This window comes from Triticum dicoccoides, chromosome 2B (assembly GCF_002162155.2).
Source record: "Triticum dicoccoides isolate Atlit2015 ecotype Zavitan chromosome 2B, WEW_v2.0, whole genome shotgun sequence".
In the NCBI taxonomy this organism is placed as follows: domain Eukaryota; kingdom Viridiplantae; phylum Streptophyta; class Magnoliopsida; order Poales; family Poaceae; genus Triticum; species Triticum dicoccoides.
Genome location: NC_041383.1, coordinates 224,729,608 through 224,738,420, shown reverse-complemented (window position 1 = coordinate 224,738,420; position 8,813 = coordinate 224,729,608). Strand labels below are relative to the sequence as shown.

The window sequence follows — 8,813 nt, the reverse complement described above, 5'->3', positions numbered from 1 at the left end:
GTCTTCGAGCAGTCGATCTGCTTGCCGTGGAGGCGGTCGAGGCATATGTTCCCGGTTTCGCCTTTCTTGTTGTTCTTCACAACGAGCGACTTCTTCTTGTCGTGCTTGACGAAGGGCTTCTTCTTGCTCACGTACTTGACGGCTGCGTTGGGCAATAGCTTGAGTGGACTCTGGAGTGTGTCTTGAGCCACTTGAGCTTGAGTTTCACGACTTTGTTGCTCTTGCCGAATTGCATCGCCGTCTTGAGATGCTTGACAAGGACATTGTGGAGGTAGATCATGCTCCATAGCTTCTTGTTGTTGGCGTCTTGCTTGATCACATGCTCGAACTCGGTCGTGTAGGTCATTGCCATGGAAAGGATTTTCTTGAGCTTGGCGATCTTGAGTGTCGTTGCGTCGAGGAGGACTCGCATCGGAAGAAGAGTAAGACGACGAGTGTCGACTTGAGTGGCTCCGTATTGGTGAAGAGGTTGAGGACGATGCGCGGCTCATGATCATGTTGCGGAATTCATCCATTTGTTTGGAGAGCTTGGTGTCCAAATAGTCCCGTTGTCATGCTTCCGATTGTCGTAGGTCGGTGGCGAGTTGCTCGATGCGACCACCCAAAGCTTCACTCTCTTGATTTAGAGCTCGTTGCGCGGTGAATAAGTGATTCTTGGTGATTTAGTCGCGTTCATCATCTTGTTCCTCGAAGAGAGGGTTCGTCGAAGAAGAAGGCATATCCATCATGTAGAAGTGGTGGTGAGTAGGAAAAATGGGAGAACAGACCAAAGATACCTTTTTCGAAGATTGTGGATGTATCAAGTACGATCCCACATGATGCTATAATAGTAGAATTGGTACCAGGTTTTGTTCCTCACACCTACAAGTAAAGGCTTATGATGGATCTCGGTTAGGAAGTGGCACAAATAATTCAAGCAAATGTTAGTCAAGATGTTGAAAAGGTTTAAAAGATGCACGAATCGCAAGTAAGACAAATAGATCAAACCCAAGGATATCTCTAGGAACACACACACGGAAGATAAATGGGATCCGCGCAACCAAGGAATGAGCACAAGATGTGTAACCACGGATAAAGCTCTTGTTTCACGGATACTAGAAAGACATAGCTCGATTGCACCAACCTAAGAGAGAAATGGGTACTCTACTATCCAAGTATGCTTAAGTATGTCGTGAGAAAGATGATGTAACTATGCTTTGAGGCTCGATGCTATTGCTTACAAGCTCTTTGCTTCTCTTCTTTTTCTTTTGCTTAATAGGTTTTTTACTATGCCACAATGGTTGATAAGTGAGCCACAATGCGAATCAATAAGTAATATATGCACGGGAGAGATGTAACACTAAAGGTGTACTAAGGCATGGTCTGACAATTGTCAACTCGCTAGTCTCGGTGGGTAACCTACGCAAAAGAGGCTCGAAGCAATGAAGGTAATGGCAAGCGTAATTCTATGGTGTCGTCGAGGTTACTGTCCTTGCTTACAGTTGGTATGAAGGTGATGTTGGCGAAGCCAATGTGGAGGCCGAGTCGATGAAGACTGGCGGTGATGATGACGACAAATCGTGCCTAAGTAGCCGAAACACCTTAGGACACGAGGGAAACCGCAACCCAAAACTCAAACAACCACAAGAAGTACTAAGGAAGAGCAGAAGTGGTGGTGGAATGGCAAAAAGAAGGAAAATGGGAGTGGTCAAACTTCTCTGAGTAGCCCATGCGCACGGGGTGAGTGATACCCGTGTGCACGGGGTCCCGATGGCCCGTGTGCACGGGGTGTTCCGGGAGCGGATGAACACCTTTGGATCTGTGGAAATTATGCAAAATCCAACCAAAAGTGATGGATGGAAAGGTGGTGGAAGGTGGTAGGGGGTAGATCAACTTGTCAAACACCAAATTCATGGATCAAATCAACCAAATCTCACAAGAACCAACAAATTACAAAAAAAATCTTGGGACTCTTTTGGTGGGGATTTTTGAATTAGGACGAAAAACAACAAAATCAAGCTAGAAAGTGGAGGGTAGGGACTCCAAGATGTGAATCAACCTTGCTCATTATACCAAGATGTTGTAGGGTGGAACCCTAGAAGGGATCTTTTCACAATTGGATGTGGGGAAAGTGATGAACACACAAGAACACATTGGACAAGCACTCAAGCAAAACCCAAATCACACATCTACTAAAGATAGCATACATGAGATCTACAAGATTACAAGCACAATCAAAGGAAACAAGTACTAGGTAGAATTCTTCCCACTCCTTAGAGATGAGGTCTTGATGATGGTAGTCTTCTCCAAGATGGTGGTCTTGAAATCCACAAGTGGATCCTCTCCTAAGAGGACTTGATCTCCAATGGATTGGTAGAAGGAGCAACGCACAAAAATATCTCATATAATACTTTGCTAACCCTAAACATAACCATAGGTACGGAATATATAGGCTTGGGGTCGAAGTGGAAGGAGAGGAGGTCCAAAACACAATCTCAGATGCCCATCCTGTAGGGCCAGTGCACACAGGGTAAGTTGGGCCTGTGCGCACGGGGGTCCCTGTGCACGGTACACGCCCGTGTGCATGGGGTTCTACATCGCCAACTCCCTGGATAGTCCCTGGGCACGGGGTCTCGGGGGCCCGCGCGCACGGGGTCGCCTGGGACTTCCTGTCTAGTTGCTATTTGTCTTCTTGTTCCTTTGTGTGGACTTGGGGTGGTTCTCCAACTCCTTGGTGATGCTTCTTAGCTGCTTGGGAATGCTCATCTTCGTACCTAATGACACACAGAGCATTTTGGTGAGGTAGCAACCAAGTTCCACTTGTATCCATATGCATGTCGAGTAGGAAAGAGTTCACCTTGGTTTCCATTGCACGTGCTCTAGCTCTTGTCATGGGTCCACGTGGGGTTTGATGTTTTGGTGTAGAGTCCATGGGGATGATGGAAGGATGCTCCGCATCATGTTCCCCCTCGTGTTCTTCATGTGATCCCCTCCAAATCATGAAAGATCGGCCCCTAGGGTTCCACCCTACATCATCTTGGTATCGTGAGCCAAGGTTGATCATGAATTTGGAGCCTCCCCTCTTTGTTTTCTAGCCTAATTTTGTTGATTTCGTCCTAAATTCAAAAATCCCCACAAAAATAGCCCCCAATTTTTTTTGTGATTTGTTGGTGTGATGAAGTTTTGTTGGATTTGATCTGTGGATTTGATGTGTAGCGGGTAGATCTAGATTCAGTCCCCCATTTCCAATCCACAAATTTGTCCAATTTTGCCCACATTTTGCACCCACCACGAACCCTAGAGTTCATCCCATGCCCGAAATTGCCCAGGCAACGGACGTTCGACAGTCACTGGACGTCCGACGACCATTGGTCGTCCGACCCCCACCGAACGTCCAACCGAACCTGACAAGACTGAAATTTCCCTCGGAAAATTTTCAGCCGCCCGCTACACTTTCTGCACCACCACTCCCGTAACCCCACATTGCATTGCAGCATACCACCACCGATTTCCGCAACCACCATTGCTTACCCGCTAGAAACTCCGATAATTTTGCCACTTTTGGTCTTTGAGAATTGAGTTGCGGTTTCTGTTTCCTAACGTGTTTCGGCTACTTAGGGACGGTTCGACAACGACGTCAGCGCCGCTCATCTTTGTCATCGACCTCGACCTCTTCATCATTTTGACACCATCCACCATAAGCAAGGACAGTAACCTCAACGACACTCTCGTACACTACCCTTGCCATTGCATTGATAACCCAATAGCCCATTTTCGTGCCACTTACCCATCAAGACTAGCCTTTGAGTATTGCCGGCAACGTTACTTCTGCACATTAGTGATCATTGCATATATCACATCATCTTGGTACACATATCTTGGCATCATCTCTTGTGTCACAAGGTTGTCATTGCATATACACAATAACTACCTTGGTTCGTCAAGTTTTGCATGAGAAAGAGCTCAAAAGAGAAAGAGCCAAACAAGCTTTTAAGCAAAAAAGAAAGATAAGAAAAAGAGCTTTTAAGCAAGAACCATAGCATCATACTACATTAAGATTGTCATACTCGATCATCTTGGATCATACCTCCGGAACACCATACATATAGATACTTGGGATAGAAGTCGTTGCATTTTTGCTTTATAGGTTGTGCACAAGTCCCGTATCCGCCTATTGTGCAATCGTGCTGGCGTCTCTCTTGTGTTGTGCAACACGAGCATTTTCCGTGGATTCCACATTTCCACTGATTTTTGGTTTGCACAACCCCATTTATCTATTTGCGAGTGTGTTTCCGTGTACCACTACTTGCTATTAGTCAACTTGTTGCATTTGCAAATTTGCGAATCTTTTTCAACATTATTTAGTCTCACTAACAATTGCATATATTTTGTCCACCATCCTCACTAAGCTCCACCAAAGGCTTTATTTGTGTAGGTGTGAGAAATCGACGAGATCCGATACGAATTGTGTTATTTCCTTGTTACACTATTGAGTGATCATTGATCCATTTTCAACATCTGGTAAGGTACATTTGGTCTAGTTCTTTTCATATGGATAGGCTAACTACTTCTTAGAATCCACTCTTCATCGATCAAGATGAGGACCCAAACATCTACGTCACCAAGAACCACCTCTTCGGCACACAAAGAGATTTGCATCGATGTGGCTGCCATATCTGTTCCAAGCAGTGCCCGCTTGTATGACTTGTTGTATTCATCGTTATTATAACGTTGGTCAAGATTAATAAGGCTTAGGAGCATTATATTTGAGTGTCATGAAGGGTACTTGGTGCTTTTACTATGTTACGCACTTGATGCCAACTGAAGATTTAAGACTCGTGAATATGCTCAAGGGTAGAAAACTGTGCTACAAAGAAATGATGTGAGCTTCAAAAAGGTTGGTGCGCCATCTAGAAAATGGAAACAGAAACATATTATATGCTTTTTGTATGCCAATCTGCCTCTAAACCAGCTAGACACACCACTATAGAGAATCTGCGCAAAACAGAGCAAGCAGGGAGGCGTGAGGGGGAAACCACATGACCCTTCCAAGATGAATATTTGAGTGCTCTTGTTTGAAATTTTTTGTTCACGGGAGCAGGCTGACACCCGTAGTTGTTTGGCATCAAATTCAAAAGATACACATCCTAAGATTGAAGCAATGCTACCTGAACCAAAGGGTTGTACGCCCACCATTATTAATATTCCATACTATTCGTGTTCTTCAGATCCCAATAATTTATTCGGTCTTGCTTTTGACATAAAACACAAGTACAGGCAGAGAGAAGACGAGGTCGAACCCCAACAACGGAAGGTATCTTGGCACAAAACCATCATGAGGAGAAGGGGATGTGTTGCTGTACATGAGGTGTTAATAAAGTTTCACATTCTTTGTTCTGGTAGATTTGGTGTGTTGGGTTGCCATGTTTGCTGTATTTATTTTCCTTAGATTGCTCCGGTGTTTTTGGTGCAAATTGATCAGGGAGGGCCTAGGATTTTGTCAAGTTTTTGTCAGGTTATTCTATGTATAGGATTGCGCTTCTATGTGTTGTTTCCTTCAAACTGTCATTGCAACAAAAGATGAAGGGTGTCTTCGTGATCAGTAGACCAGTGTGTGATACCGCCTGTTGTAGTTCTATTGCTATGCATACATGGGCAATAAATGCAAGTAATATAGTTTTGATGATGTCTGAGTGTATCTTGTGTATGTGCAGATAAGCAGCCCTGTTCAGAAGTGCTTTATAGAGGTCCTGTAAGCTTTCTAGACATACATGTTGTTTCCAGTCTCTCTCGGCTTCCCCAATCCTAGAGGTAATAATATGATTTCTTTATGTTGTTTGCCCAAATTAAGAAGTGAACTTTTGCTGCATATTTGCTCGATGTGTGTCCTGTAAACTCTAAGCTTTCTAGGCATACATGTGCACGTGTATTTGTTAGTTACTAATATGAATTCTGGATGTTGTTTGCCGAAATTCAGAATTGAACTTTTGCTGTATATTTGCTTGCTGCGTGTCCTATAAACTCTAAGCTTTCTGGGCGTGCATGTACACGTGTATTTGTTAGGTAATAATATGATTTCTTTATGTTGTTTGCCAAAATTCAGAACTAAACTTTTGTTGTATATTTGCTAGTTGTATGTGATGTAAACTGTAAGATTGTAGGCGTACATGTATACATGTATTTGTTAAACTAACAACCTTATGACTGCAAATACCATTTAAACAAACAACAGCCCCTTGTTCTATGGAACACCTATTTTTATTACCAAGCAAGCCCTATTTTTTTTGCGGTTGCAGCCACCTGATCACTAACCTGAATGAGTAGACATTATTTATGGACTTGCTTCCTTTCACGTCTCCACAGATGCATTTTTTTTCAAGCAGCCCTAAGGTAGCTTTTAAGATTGTTCTAAAAAACGGGTACTATTTTAGATTAAAGGCCTCAGGGATTGGGAGGGGAATGCATTTTTGCATATGAGTGTTTCTTTAAGAAATCTCACCCTAGACTTACTACATCTTTTGCATATGAGTGTTTCTTCTGATTTCAAGGATTGGGAGGGGAATGCATTTTCCAGTGCCTCAATTTTTGGTTACTTGTGGAGAGTAGAAGAAGAATTTTGAGGAAGAGTGTGATTAAGAAGCCCAAGGTGAATTATCTCTCTCTTGAATACAGTCATGCTTGTTCCTGCATTTTGATGTTTGATTTTTTCTGTGTAATAGAGCACGTGACATGATTTTGCACTCTTACCCACTGAGCAAAGCTACACTGTAAATGAAGGTCTCAGAAGTGTTTGTTTTTACCTTTTTGTCTGATAGATCAATACATGGTGTTGGTCGTGTGAACAGAGGTTGTTCTTCGGGCCTCTATATGAGCTAGCTGTAAACCCCCCCAGGCCATTTAAACCCCACATGTCAGAGATAGCGGTGGGGGGTATATGATCAAGGATTTGCCAACAAGGGGGGTTATCGTCAATTATCCAGGTAGAAATCAGTGGTTGTGCTTAAGCTTCTGTTCTTTATTTAACTTTGAGGCATAAATTCAAATGATTAGTATATGCATAGCAGTTTAATGCAAGTGATAGTTGTGGTAAAGTAGAATCCAAGATCGAGGAAGGTGTCGAGGGGAGCACATCAAATTCTATCAAAGTAATTATCAACAATGCTACTCTGAATTATAGTGGCAGCTGGTCAATATCATGAACTTTTCCACTATGATTTGTTTTATTATTATTATATAATGTGTGGATCAACTTCACGGGACAAAGAAGCCTAATGCTCCTCATGGACGAGGTTGACAGTATATATGATGGTGGAATGTGACAAATGTGACCGGTAATACTTCGACTGTATCTCAAAGCTTGTGTAGTGGGAGCATTTCAGTGTACATAATGCTTCATGGGATATGTAAATTTTTTATTGTCTGAAAATATGAATGCCCATGATCTCTGCTAGATCTAATTTTAACCATCAATCTGATATTTTATTTGCACAAAGGATGAATTTTCCGGCAGCGTGGAGAGCCCTATATATTGATGACCAGCTGCCTCAGATTTACTTGTGAGCAATTCATATATCATGATCTACCATTTTGTTTTCTTCTAGACCAAGATTGATTAATGTTATTCATCATCAGTGTTTCAGTTTCATTAGTCCTCACATGAACATGTTGATTTCTAATTTCTCCGCACATAAATATGTAAGACATATTTGTACCTTTTCCCTGTAGGTAAGCAGAACAGGGCAGGGCTCACATTTACTTTCTAACGTAATGAGTGTGCTATTACCTGTTGATACTTGACATTAGTGATCAGCTTGATGCAAGCTTTTGTGTCGATTACTTTCTGCCTTTTTTGATAACCATTATTATTTTTAATTTTTTTCTATTGTGTTTTTTTTGCTTCCTTTTTCTGTCAAACTCTCATGTGGTACTATTTGTCAAGCATTGATATTGTTTTCACGTACAATTCATTATTTTTTGCTCATTTAATTAGATGTTCAAAAATATGATAAATGTGGGGCCTTGGTGCTAGATGAGATACTGACTTGTACTACAGGAAGGGAAAGTAAGCGACCGTTATCATTCACTTGCACTATATATCCTAAATCTGTATAGTTAGTTTCACTTCTGTTTATATGCTGGTTAGTTGCACTATATGATATAGCTAGCTATGTAGTTTTATTTATAAAGTCGGTACAAATAAGCTACTGCAAGCTTCATTCGTAGCTTTCTTTTGATGTAAGTTGATGCTTTTAGTCCATCATGCTTCCCATTATCAGGCTTGATACGCCTGAGCCAGTTATGTATAAAGACGCCATTTAAGTATCTCCTTGCACTGGTATGCCTGGACCATAATGTTACCAGGATCGATAAAATATGCCATGTAAGTATAATGGTTTTAAATTTTAATTCTTGGTTTGCTTTGGCTACTTGCACCAGTTGCACAAGCAGCCTCTGTTTTTATTCCACATAAATCCAAGGACAATGTATTTTGACCTTCTATCTTTGTTCAACTGCAATATCTCAAATCGAAAGACACAAATTATTTTGAATGGTAACTAATTGGATACAAGCACGAGTGAGCCAAGGGATCGTTGACTCCCTAGCTGTCTTTCCCGGTTTCACTCACTGCCAGAGCAAGAATACTATTTTTGATGGGGTTTGTTCTGGAAACGGAGACAACATATCTCGATGCAAAATGCTTCAACCGTCAGGTTTTTATGTTAGCCATTATTAGGTTTACGAAAAAGTATTTCACTACTACCATGCTTCTATTCTACATGTTCTTTTTGCCATAGGATGCATGTGACATCATTAGTATTAAGTATGAGGTAGGG

The 8,813-nt window shown here is 41.9% G+C and overlaps 1 long non-coding RNA gene across 1 annotated transcript; it reads left to right on the top strand.

Moving 5' to 3' along the window:
• Positions 1–4,262: 4,262 nt before the first annotated feature.
• LOC119363207 lies at positions 4,263–8,807 on the top strand. The gene is made up of 3 exons (XR_005173859.1): positions 4,263–5,790; positions 6,528–6,625; positions 6,795–8,807. It is a non-coding gene; the product is annotated as an uncharacterized LOC119363207 (long non-coding RNA).
• Positions 8,808–8,813: the final 6 nt, after the last annotated feature.